Below are 13,488 nucleotides of genomic sequence, written 5' to 3'. Positions count from 1 at the left end.
CTTTGGGGCGGGCAGCTCTGGCCTGGAAGAACAGGTTATTCTGTGCTCACAGGCTTCTGGCGGGCACCAGCCACCATCTACAGCCACCCCCAAGGGACCCAGCCACGAATGACCACCCGGCCAAAACCGCCTCTTCTCTCTGCTAATTATAAAATTAACTTAAACAAGCATAAAATAAAGGCTATCGAGCAGAACTGTTGGACAAACAGGAGGAGAGATGACATGAAGGTACAGGTGATGCTTTGGGGCGGGCAGCTCTGGCCTGGAAGAACAGGTTATTCTGTGCTCACAGGCTTCTGGCGGGGGAAAATTCACAGAATCACAGAATCTTCATGGTTTGAGAGGACCTCTGAGATCACTGACTCACACACACACTAAAAAACTCTCTACAATCCCGGGCACTAGATCATGCCCTGAAGTGCCACATCTACATGTTTCTTAAATACATCCAGGGATGGTGACTCCACCACCTCCCTGGACAGGCTGTTCCAGTGCCTGACCACCCTCTCAGCAAAGTCATTCTTCCCAATATCTAATCTAAACCTCCCCTGTCCCAACTTCAGACCATTTCCTCTGCTCCTGTCATTATTCCCTTGGGAGAAGAGGCCAACCCCCACCTCTCTACACCCTCCTTTCAGGGAGTTGTAGAGGGCAATGAGGTCCCCCCTCAGCCTCCTCTTCTCCAAACTAAACATGCCCAGTTCCCTCAGCCTCTCCTCGTGTGACTTGTTCTCCAGACCCCTCACAATTCCCTGATTGTGCCTCAGTTTCCCCTTGGCCCAACGACTGCCAACCCCAGCCCTTTCCCAAAGGCTGAAGACAACGTTGTGGCCCTTTGTGGGGGTGACAAGGAGCAGCATCGGGCTCAGGGAAGTGTACCAAGGGATGAGAGATGCAGAGATGCCCTTCCACACCGAGGAAGGGGGCTCCCCTCCTGCACAACTGCTGTTGCTTTCACAGTTCCCTGTTCCTGGAAGGGCTCAGGCATCGCTGCTCAACAAATACACGCCTGCAAATAGACACTTTATTAAGGGTTTTTTTTGCTTATGCGCTGTAATTTAATACAAAGCATTTTTTTGTCCTAAGAACCCCAAAGGAGCTCTCGGATCCACTTGCTTTCTCATCCCTTTGTGTGATAAATCATGGCAGCATTATTCTGTCCTCAAACGCTTCCAATGAGAGGGGATATCAAAGTGGGTTTGGTTTCCTGCGTGAGCTTTTAAACGCCTTGTGGTTTCTCAGCACATTTTCTTCTCTTTGTGTGGCGCATCTACCTCCCTCCCCTTCTTTTCTTCTCTCCAGGATGGCTGAGATTTCTTTTCGAGCAAAGAGAAAAGATGTTTTTTTTTTCTGCTTTGTTCTGCTCCTACTTCCTAAATGATTCCTCCTTCCTCTCCTGGGCCCCTCCTGCCCTCTCCCCGAGGCAGCACGAAGGGTGAAAACTCCCAAGGCCTCCATGGAGTCCTTCCCATGGGCTGTGGGCAGGGCTGGCATGGATGGAGGTGAGGAACTCCATCCAGCACTGGGGCATCCATGGGCAGAAACTGGGAAAACCAGCTGGTGCTGGGTGTCTCTGGCTGTGGCCGTGCCTCCATCAGCTCTGCCATGCCGTGTCACCCAGCGCAGCGAGGCCACGATCTCCACCAGCTACTATAAAGCAATTAAGAAATAATTTCCAAGAGCGGAGTGTCATTAGCATCTCGCACTCGGTAACCCCAGCAGCAAATCGAGGTTTAGTGCATTGTCTCAAGTCAGGCTGATTTACTCTGACAGTGATCAAATGATCTTAATGATTTGTCAGGCAGCTGTCATATCCAAATCTGTTTATGATGAGGACCAGGAAGCAAAAGCAATTCATTTAGTTTGTTTACCATCAGGATGGGCCTGGACACCCCAGAGTCATTAAAAGCAGAAGAGGCATCTCAGAAAAGCCAGAACTATTTGATTACAACAGGCACCGTGAGCGGGCTTTCTCCAGCACAGCAAAAGACTTTCAAAGTGTATAAATCAAAAACTACAGCGGCGTGAAATTTGACCAAAGCAAGCCAAATTAGGTGTCCAAAACCCTGGGCATGAGGGTTTTTCTTTAATAGCTTTGGTGACCTTTAGGGGTGGGTAACCCCTGGGCATGAAATGAGAATTCCTCCCATTTGCATGGCGTATCTGCAGCTCAGCTGCGTGTGTAGGAGGGCTAGAAATGGGGTGCTAGAAATGGGAATCACCCTTGGAATCAAAGTGCCCAGGAGAAAGGGACACGGCCGTGGACACACACTGAAAAAGCCGATGGAGGTGATGGCCTTCAACTCATCCTTCAGGTCCTGTGGGACCTTTGGGAAGTCCAGAGGGAAGGCCGTGGTTAAGGAGGAAGAGGATGGCAGCAGAGTGGGCTCCTTGAAGCCCCGTGCCAAGGTCCAAGGTCCAGCTCTGCCCCTGGTCACAGCGCCTTGGAAATTGGTGCAATGCCACTTGCCAGACCCTGGGAGCTGTGTTTTTTTCCAGACTGGTGCTGTCACGCAGACACATCCGACACCGCATCCAGCCTTGGCAACCATCCCCAAAAGAAGTTCTGGTGCCACATTCCCATGAACAACGCCCTTCCTCACAAACTGGCGCGTCCCAAGGAAGCTCAGCTTTGCTGGAGCGCTCCCAGCCCGCTCTCCACCACAGCTAAAGCAGTTTGCAAATCCAAACCTCATCTTCTATTCCATTTAAATGATCTACCATCTTTAGCGGGGCTGAGCCTCTCCAGAGCCTGTATCCAAGGCAACAGGAGCTACCAGGGAAAAAATGGATCCAAGAAGTTATTAAAATCACAATATCCTTTCCGAGCGAGGCAGAGATAATGAGCACGCGTTACGCTGGTTCCCTGCACCATGGGCTGGCTACAAGCCACCTGCTGGGTGAAGCTCCCTGGCTGGTTACCAAACACCAGCTTTGCGGAGGCATTTAAGGTCCTAAAGATACTGAGCGGCGCCTCCGTGCCTCTAAACCTCAGCCCAAAACCCATAAAACCCCGAAATTTATTCACTACCTGTGGAATCAGCCTGCAGCGCAAGACAGCAGCTTTTTTAAGTGTTAGGAAGGGGCCCGTATTTCAAATTTACAGACATTTGGGGAATTTCAAGGTGTCGAGGCATCAGTAGTTTTGCAAAGAGGAAAATGGGAAATGCTGCCCCGGCTTCCAGGCAGCGCTGGGGACCCCGGTGCCAGGGATGAGGCTGGGACCCCAGGGCTCCTCCTCAGCATCTTCTTCCCTTTTCCATAGTGCAGGAGATGTGCTGGAGGCACCGATGGCCCCGGAGCTTCTACCATCGGGGAATACCTGGAGCAGCCCCAAAAACAGCCACCGAAAGCAGTGGCTTTGCCCGAGCGTCAGCGCTGGGGGCTGGGGGTGAGGGGCTGTGACCGGTCACAGAATCACAGAATCTTCTAGGTTGGAAGGGACCTCAAAGATCATCTTGTCCAACCGTCAACCTAACTGACAAAAATAGACACCCACACAACAAACAAGGAGCATCATCACTAAACCAGACCTCCCAGCACTACATCAACCCGGCTTTTGAACACCTCCAGGGATGGGGCCTCCACCACCTCCCTGGGCAGCCCATTCCAATGGCTGAGAACCCTTTCAGTGACAAAATTTTTCCTAATATCCAGGTCCCTCTCCCGGCTCTCCCCAAGGCCACAGGGCGTACCGTGGTGCTGCAGTAATGAATCACTTCTGTGTGTGTCGCTAAGCGCTTTAGAAATCCCAGGATTAGGGGAACATGGCAAAACGCTCCCCCTCCGCATGCGCCGGCACGAGGAGAAACCTCCCGGCGTCGGGCTGAGGAAAAGATCATGGTGTGATTTGTTTTGATGTCTCCGGACTCCAGATCCTCCGGCTCCGCGTCGGGACAAACTCCCCCTGATTTTACAACAGAGGACAGCTTTGCCTCACGAGCTCAGAGTCAAAAATCTGGGATTATCTTTCCTTTCCGCCTCTCCAAAGCAATGCACGGTGTTACAGATTCGATTTGCAAAGAGATTGTGCAAACATTTCTCTTTATCCCTCCCTCCGTTTGAGCTGCTCAAAGATTTTAAAGCAAAACGCTGATCTCTCCTGGGATTTAGACTGAAACCATGGAATCGGCTGAGCATTAGGGGCCTGGAGCATCTCTCTTAGGAGGAGAGACTGAGGGACTTGGGTCTGTTTAGTCTGGAGAAGAGAAGGCTGAGGGGGGATCTGATCAACACCTCTAAATACCGCAAGGGTGGGTGTCAGGAGGATGGGGCCGGTCTTTTTTCAGTGGTGCCCAGGGACAGGACAAGAGGAAATGGGCACAAACTTGAACATGGGAAGTTTCGCCTAAACATGAGGAGGAACTTCTTTCCTGTGAAGGTGGCAGCGCCCTGGCAGAGGCTGCCCAGGGAGGTGGGGGAGTCTCCTTCTCTGGAGACATTCAAACCCATCTGGACACGTTCCTGTGGGACCTGCTCTGGGTGGACCAGGGGGTTGGACTGGATGATCTCCAGAGGTCCCTTCCAACCCCAGGTGATTCTGTGATTGGTTCCATGAATTGCATCCGTATTTGCTCAAAAAAAGGGGTGGATTCTCTTCAAAATAAGCCTGTGAACAGCAGCCAGCCAGCGACCTGAGGCGATGGCTGGAGGGGCTGCCATCAACTCGGGCAAACCCACAGCCCCTCCGGGTGAACCAGGTCAGAATTCCCAAGAACCGAGAGATTTTCATGGGTGTTGAATTTTCTCACAATATTTACAGAGGAGTCGCGTGAACGGGTTCCAAACAGATGCAGGTAATTAACGCCTGGCATTAATGTGCAAACACTTGCTGGCATCTAACCCACCTCCCCTGGTCAAAAGGGCAACAGCTCCACCAGAACCCCATTGCCCACGGGGTGGAGGGTCCCCAGCCCTTGTGGCACCCAGGGGCCACCACTGGCCCAGCTGGGCAACCAGAGCCATTCCTACCAGCCCGGCGGCGCCCGTGTACCAGAACAACTGCATCTGTACCCTCCCTGTCTTGCATAATTACAACAGCAAAACAACTGAAACATTTTATGATATTCCTCAGCTCGCACAATTCCACCAGCATAGCTTTTAAAACGATTAACCAAAATTCACAGCCTCAATCACTGAATCATTAATTCAGTGGTTTTTAGCGTATTTTTCAAATGAAATGTTCAGCAAAGAGTATTTATTCATTCTTCATTGCTTTCTAGCTGTAAAAATAATCAAATTAAATTCCACTCTCAAATTCAAACAAGACTTTAGAGGTGGTGACAGTCAAAACAAGCACAGGAGAACGGCAAAAATGTTCATGACATTGGCCCACCCTTTCCGGATCAAAACTCAAGGCTTTGATCCCTGGTTTAATTTGGCAAACCCTGGTTGAACAACAGTGGGGAAAAAACCCTCATTAGAAACGTTTGACCTTTTTTCTTGGTTTTCCCTCTCTCCAAAATCAATCTGGATGGAAATACTTGGCAGAAAATGAATGAAATGGGTTTGGAGTGCGGCTTTTTTTGGGTGTGTTTCTGCTATAAATCGCCTCTTTGATAACAGCTGCCTCACCACAGCTTCTGCCAGCCCTGCCCGCAGCCGGGGGGATGCTCGGGCCCCGTGTCACCCCAGGACCCCGAGTTCTGCCTGAATCAGCCACGTCCCCCCACGCCGCAGCCGTGTCCCCCCCGGGCCACAGAGCCAAGTACCAGGGACGCGACTGTTTCTCTAAAGAGACGATCACAGCGATGCCCCAAAGGCCCAAACCTCTATTTGTTGCTTTTCCTTTCATCCTCCCAGAGTTAAAATATGTATGAGGTTTCTCCAAACCACAGGCCTGGAGCGCTCACCTACGCCGGGTTGAAGACCCCCACACCCGCTCCAGGCGCTGGGCTTCACCTTCACCCCCAGCCTCACTGTCCACACTGGCTCATCCCTCTGCTTTCCCATTCCCATGGTCCCTTCTCAGTGCCAGCTCCTCCAGCACACGGAGCATCATCCCATCCCCACTCCGGGGTGTCCCCGGCCATGTCCTGGGCAGGTCGGTGCAGAGACTGGGGGCAAACCTGGCCAGGAGGGAAGAAAATGCAAACCTGCTGGGTGCTGTCACCCATCTGTGATGCATCTCCCAAGAAACCCCTTGTGCTGAGCTGCTCTGACCCTGCTGGCACAGACATCCACACAGCAGACCCACGGGGGACCCCCTTTCCCTGTCCCACCTCCCCTCCGGACAGACTCAGAGATGATTCCCATCTGTGATGCATCTCCCAAGAAGCCCCTTGTGCTGAGCTGCTCTGACCCTGCTGGCACAGACATCCACACAGCAGACCCACGGGGGACCCCCTTTCCCTGTCCCACCTCCCCTCTGGACAGCCAGAAAAAAGCTGGGCCCCCACCTTTGCAGAAGGCATGCGTGGGTTTGGGGTGCTCAGCGATTTCAGTGATTTTCTCTGCCCTCAGACAGCAATAAGGCTCACAAGGAATCAGGAGAAATCTCCTCTGCAAGGGGCAGGAGGGAGATTTTCCTTTTCCTTTTCTTACAGGGATGTAAATAAGGAAAGCAGCAGCAATCAGGCTGCCATCCCTAGGACAGCATCTCTGGAGCTTATTCTCTTCACCGTGGGGGTTTGATGAAGGCAAACTTTCCCGACTCACTGCAGCACATGCAGAAAGAACCTGTTTCCAAGGAAACGGGGATCTTTTGCATGTCCAGCATGTGGTCAGAGATGGGGAAAGGTTGTGAGGACAGAGCCTGCCTCCCTCCATGGCTGCTGCTGCCCTCCCTCCATCCCTCCAGCATCCCCAGCACACACCATTGCATCCCAGTCTGTGGGAGAGGAGGACTTGGTGCAGCCACAGCTTCTAACTGCCAACAGCAAGCTTCCGAGCAGCGTTGGGGTGCTTGGTTTAATTTGGAGAAGTAGTTTTTAATCTCTGTGTCACCTGTAAATTTAAAGGACTGCAGCATCCCCCAAAAGAGCAACACGACCACAAGGAGGCTAATGATCCAGGCAGGACTTGGTTACTCCTTCCCTGACTTGCCCAGCCACAGCAAATGGCCCCAAACCAGGAGCCAACCCCCAAACCATGAGCCAACCCCCAAAGCTTATCACCTCTACCCAGAAATAGGAAGCAGGTCCAGATCTTTTACTGGTCCAGGGCGGAGATGAAGGAAGATAAGATAGAATCAAAGCACTTGGTACATGGCAGCAAGACCTTCCACCAACCTCCTTTTAACTGGGGAGACATCAATAAACTGGTGTGAAGAGAGCCTGCACCCCAACTCCTGGAGGGGCACCCGCCTGAGCCGCAGTCCCACTGGTGACTTTACAGGCGGACACGGGGCACGGGTTGTCTCTTTAATCACCTTCTGGGGCCACCTCCATGTAGTGACCACCACCAGTGGGTACCACCAGCCCAGAGCCCGCAGAGGGGCTGCAGGAGATGTCATTTGTGCTCTCATTTGTGCTGTGAGAATCCTGGCTAAAAGCCGTGCATGGCTCTGAAGCCGGGTGCATCTGCAGCTATACATTCACAGACACTGTCTGTGTCTATAATTAATTAATGTTTGTACAGTGCTTTTAAGATAAAGTGGCATATAAGTACCAACTATCATTATTATTAGACCCATCCTGATTTAAGCCCATCAAAAGCCAGGAAATTGAGGTTTAAGAGCCTGGCAGCCTGGTCACACAGCGCTGCTGAAACTCCTGTCTTTATGCTCAGCGTTTTACTCAGCAGAGTAAGTTAAGTCACCAACGTCAGCGGTGGATTTGCAGACTTAGCCCTGAATTTACTGGCTTCTGTGTCTCAAAGGGAGAAATCTCTCACGAAGGGACCTTCGTCAGGGAGTCATGAAAAAAAAAATAAAATCCCCTTAATGAATCAATTCAAGGGACCTTCACGGCCCCTTCCCAGGCGCTGCTGTCAGGGCTGGGGGGCCACAGGGCTGGTCCTGCTGCAGCCAGCGTGGTCCTGGGAGCAGGGAAACGGAGGACAACTGGCTTCTCCATCCACCCCATCGCTGTGGCTTCTCCATCCATCCCATCGCCCCCGGCTTCTCCATCCCATCGCCCCAGCTGCCCTCCACACCAGGGGTTTTTTCACCTCTGTGTTCCTATTATCAGCACTGAAACCCCTGGTTACAAAAATACTCATTTTAGCTGAGTTCATCTTAAATGTCAGCCTCTGAGAGTCGGGGAGGGCTAATTAGTAAGGGGGGAAGGGGAATGGGGATGTCGGGAACTTTAATTTCACTCAGTGCAGCCAACCCTGAAGAGAATTCAGAGCTCGCCATTAGCTACACGCCTTTAATTTGACTCCAAATGTTAGTCAATAACACTAACGAATGGGAAGAAGTCACAGCACAGGCAGGTCCCGGTGTCTCGGTGCAAGGTGCTAATTGGGGGCTTAACTGGGTGAGGGGGGGGGTGTGTGAAGAACCCTCCATCCAAACGGCCCCGGCAGCCGATCCCCGGGGCTCAGAGGGGCTGGTGGAGCTCAGCACCCCCCGAGTGGGGCAGGATTCACGGGACAGAGAAAAGAGGTGTCAGAAATGTCACGTAACTGCTCTTGCAGTCGATTGATTCGAGTTCTGTGCCAAGGAAGGAAGAAGGGAAGGGAGAGAAGGGAGGACAGAGAGAGCAGAGGCCGCTGTGTCCTTCCCCCGAGCCAGGGCTGGCAGAGGAGCCGTCAGCCCTGCCAGGTCCCCACCTTGGGGCTCACCGGCTGCTCTCCACCTGCTCAGCAGCAAAAAGGAATTTATTCCTTTTGCTTCCACAACAGCTTTTTTCCTTATTCGATTTTTTTTAGTTTTTTCATGTTAATTCTGCAGGAGACTGAATCAACGCACAACAGCTTTCTTCCTTATTCAATTTTTTTTAGTTTTTTCATGTTAATTCTGCGGGAGACTGATCTACTCACACACCAGCCCATCTCCCTCCCTGCCTACAAACTCCAGATCTGGAGCAATATCTCCTCAAAGTGACGCAACAAGGTCCTGCCGATAACCCTGGAGTCCCCTTCTCCATCTCCCCCATATCATAAGCTGTTTCCAGTCTCTGGTCTATAAAACCCATTTTCTCTCTCTAGCACCAGTATTTGTGTGGTTCTGCAAATGCACCCATGGCCTGGACAAGGAGAGGACCTTCCCGTGCAACCCAGGAGAGGCACCGTCTTGTAGGACCCTGGATGTCAGAGCTGAGAACGGATTGTTCTCATAACCCAGTTATGCCCAGTTAAAACTCCTGGCACTGGGCAGACACCAAGTTGGTGGTGGGACTGAGAAGGCAAAGAAAAGGGGTGGTGAGTCCTGGGGCTCCCTCCCTGCCTCAGCACCGGGTCTTCTTTTCAGCAAACACTTTCTAGAAAGAGATCCACAAAGCTTTTGGATTTCTTGGATTGCTGGATGCTGGGGGGCTCTGTGACACCCAGCTCTTCAGGGAGCTCTGTTTGAGCCCTGAAAGCTCAAAGGCAGCCAAAGTCCTTCACCCCACCCTTACACCAGCCACCCCAGTGCTGCTGAAGAGCTTTGCTGGGTTCTGCTGGTGGGTTTAACCCCACCGGTTGTGGGACGGGCAGAGCCACAAAGGACCCTCTGCCACCTCTGGCTGGGCTTGTCCCCACTTTGAAGCGAGGTCCATCCTGCCCCCACTCAGCAGCCTGGATGTTCACTGCAACACCTTCCCCAAAAGCTTGTGCTCATCTTCAGAACCTCCCCGGGGCGGGAGGGATCAATCGCAGCGCTTTCAGAAGTGCCCAACAGTTAATTGCCTCCTCTGTTTAAAAAGTCAGCGTGATGACTTGGGTTAGAGCGTTTGAATTTCCCTATTCATTATTTTAACCCCTCTGTGATACAGACATTTTCGTACCCAGCTGGAGCATCTCTGCTGGGCTCCGGGAAAGGCTTCAAAGGCGCCTGTGATCTCCGTCCGCGCGGAGCCCAGCCGGGAGCAGGGCTGCAGGGGATCTTCTCTCCTCTCCCCTCTCCCCTCTTCCTTTTCCCCTCTCCCCTCTCTCCTCTCCCCTCTCCCCGGCGAAGGCCGGATCCCACTCACACATCTTCCCATCTAACCTTTTATCTGCCGGGGGAGGACGCCGTTTCAGATGCTGCCGGTGAAAACTGTTATGAAATATCAATGATATAATTTTATCTACCTGCAGAACTGACAGGCATATTTCAACAGTGGTATATTATCAATTATAAGCCTAACAGAGCATGTTCTCCCATCTGATTGTTGGAAAAATCACTTGTCAAGGGCTGGTAAAGACCACAGCTGTCTTCTTCGTATAGACAGCCCTGCAAGAGATGTGAAGCTTCTGTGCTACAATGCCTTTTCTTTTTCTTTCTTTTTTTTTCTTTTTTTTTTTTAATCTCTGGTATAATAGAAGAGAACTGAATAAGGTGATTTCTATAGTGTCTTTACACCGACAATGTTTTACAAAGCAGTGAGTTAGATACTGGCGGCGCCGTGACAATGTTCATCCAACACGCGGTCCCCGTGGGCGCGGATCAGGCTCATCCCACGGGAAGAGCCATCCCCACCAGGCAGGACCCTCCTCTGCCCCCCAGCAAGCACTTTGGGCCTGGGGATAGGAGACTTTTCCTATTTCCACACTGGCCAAGGAAAACCCTGGTTTTTGAGCTACATAAGAGGCCATTCCCAGTTCCCCACGTCGTGGGGCTGAGCTGGAGCCCATCCCTGTTTCATGCCGTGGCCATCACCCTTGGAAGCACCCCCGGGCTCACCTCTTGGATGTCATCTCACTCTCCCACTGCTTTCTCCAAACCCCAGGGTGATACCCCCCGTGCCACAAATTGGGCTCTCCCTCGGTGATAATGAGCAATAATGCTCCTCATAACGGGCTTGTGCTCGGCAAGTTTTCTGCGGGTGGTGCGTAACCATCTATGTGGACACAATGCCAATTAGAACTACTTACAGACAGGGCGATGCCAATTATGGCTACTTACAAACAGGACGGGGGGATTTCTAATTATTAAAAAAGCTTTAGCGCTTTAAAAAGCTACAAGAGAGTGAAAAAGAAAAGACTTAATCAGTTTTGCTTTGGAGTTGCCTCAAATTTGTAATTCAATCAAACCTCCCATAGCAGTAAGGATGTCTTTCTGATATTCACAGGAGCTTTCCAGGGGCTATAATCTCTGAGAGATTTATTCATACTTTCTGCATTAGCTTAAGACTATTTTGGAAGAAACGTCTCTCCCTCCCTCCCATCAGCAGAGCTCCAGAGAAGATATTAATATTAAAACAATTCAATTACTATGACTTGGGGAGAACACGGGTCCTGGGGAAAGGGCTGTTCGTTACGCCGTGCCGTGACAGCCCTCTCCTCCTGTTCCCAATATCCCCAAGTTGTTGTTCTGAAAGAGTTTACTGAAATATTGAAGAGAGCTATTGGAGGCCGCTGGAGGAGGGAGCCCAGCTCACCCTCCTTACACACCCCAGCTCTGGGGGTTGCACGGGTGTTTGTGAGTCCTGAGGTCCTGGTGAGACCCCAGGTAACACCAGGGTGTCCCAGCACCACGTGCCCACTGTCCTGCTGCCACCCCTGCTCCCTCCCCTGCACCTTCCCACAGCCCCTGCCCAAACCGTGCCTCCTGTATCAGTCACCCCGAGCCCCTAACACTAAATCTGGGCAGCACCCCAAGATTTCAGGACTGTCTCAACAGGCTCATGGCTTTGAGGGGGCTTGGAAAAGCCAGTCCCAAAATCCTGTTTCTCAGCCCTGCCGTGGGGACGGCTCCAGCACCTCCACCATCAGCAGCACTTTGCAGAAAGCAGCTGGACCAAAGCTGGGAGAAGGAGGAGGAGGAGGAGGAGGAGCGAGACCACTTCGGGGAGAAGGATGGGGAGTAGTTTGCACTTCAAAGGACATCATCTCCTTGCTTCACAAGATCACAAGGAAGAAGGAATAGCAAGGCTAGAGGACAGATTAACCTTCCTTCTCCCTCCTGCTTCCTTGTTCTATCCAATCCATCCTTCCCACGCCAGCTAATTAAACATGAAACAAGACGAGGGGGTGCTGAGCCTCATCAGCTCCAGCCATACGTGCTGTAATTCTGCTTCTTCAGCCTTGCAGCAGGAAATGCTTTGGAAAGGATGATGGTGCAGCAGTGAGAGCCACAGCAAGGTCCCGAGGGGCTGGACCACCCCTGTCGTCAGCCACGCCAGCCCATGGACCCGCTCTGCCGTGCTTCCCCCTCCTCGTGCCACGCTGAGAACCCTCCTGATGAGTTTGGTGCTGTTACCTCTGATGGCACCAAGCACAAAAATACAGTAATGGCGATCGAGTAAAACCCCATCGCTCCTGACTTAACGCTAGTGCAAGGGCTGGGTGTTGAGCTGCTTTCTGGGTCAGAGGATTGTCCAGGAGCTGGGCTGGATCCCAGCGGGATCTCTCCCTGCTGCACGACAGGGTGTGATTCCCCAGTGCCCTGGGGAGTCAGCAGTGGGGTCTAAATCAGCCCGATAAACCCATCACACAACCCGCATGGCCGAGGAGAAAAGCCTTTGTAGAGAGAAGGGCAGCTCAGACCCCAAGACACACCGCGTGCTGACATCTTCTGTAATCAAGGGATGCTCACCAGTGCTGATTTTTGCTAATGAGCTCACTGCTGCAGGCTGAGACCTGACAAGCTCATTGGAAACGGAGCCTCAAACTCCACGCAGCTCCCAGCCCCACTGAAAAAGGAGCCAGAAGGGGCATGAAATCAAACTGATGGCAGAGAAAGAGGGATCAGATTTTGAAATGGAAAAGAGTCAGACACCCAGCTGTCACACTCAGCTGTACGTCTCTATCCATATATCCAGATCAGTGACATCTATAGCTCTCGATATCAACAACCATATATGAAAGCGCGAGAGGACTTTGAAAGAAAAATAACATCGCTGTGATGAGAATGTTTTATCTCTCTCTCTGGCTCTCAGGGGCAGCAGGCTGAAAGCTGTGATATGTGCAGAGAAACTGCCAGCAGAGGGAAGGAAGGTACCAACAAGGGAGTATATATTTTCCCCGAGGACACTGTTATTTTTCCAGCTTGCCAGTTCCAGCGGATGCCTGCTGCATGTGTGCGCACACGCCAGCAGCCGCACGGGATGAAGCGTACCTCTCCAGCAGTCTCCCAGCAGAGTGGAAAAAAACCACCTTAGAGGCACAGCCAGGCTGGAGGTGCTGCAGACACAGCTCGGGATGGGCACAGCCTGGCAAAAACCGAGCTGGGAGCCTGCTCCGAGCTGCTCCCTCAGCCTCCCGTGGGAACCAGTGCCTTCCTCCCGCCACGACACCCATCACACTCTCCCCGGTGAGACGTGGAGTTCTGCTGGGCCAGCAGAGATGCAAAAAGGGGCTGCTCCTTCCAGCCTTGCAGGCAGCAACAGAAGCTGCCAGGGAAGGGCCAGGACCCAATTTACTCCCAGGTAACACAGACTTGGTGACTGCCAATAGCTATTTTTAACCTAATGATGTGTC

Source organism: Calidris pugnax, unplaced genomic scaffold (assembly GCF_001431845.1).
Source record: "Calidris pugnax isolate Ruff unplaced genomic scaffold, ASM143184v1 scaffold113, whole genome shotgun sequence".
NCBI lineage: Eukaryota > Metazoa > Chordata > Aves > Charadriiformes > Scolopacidae > Calidris > Calidris pugnax.
Note: the sequence above shows the minus strand (reverse complement) of the source record.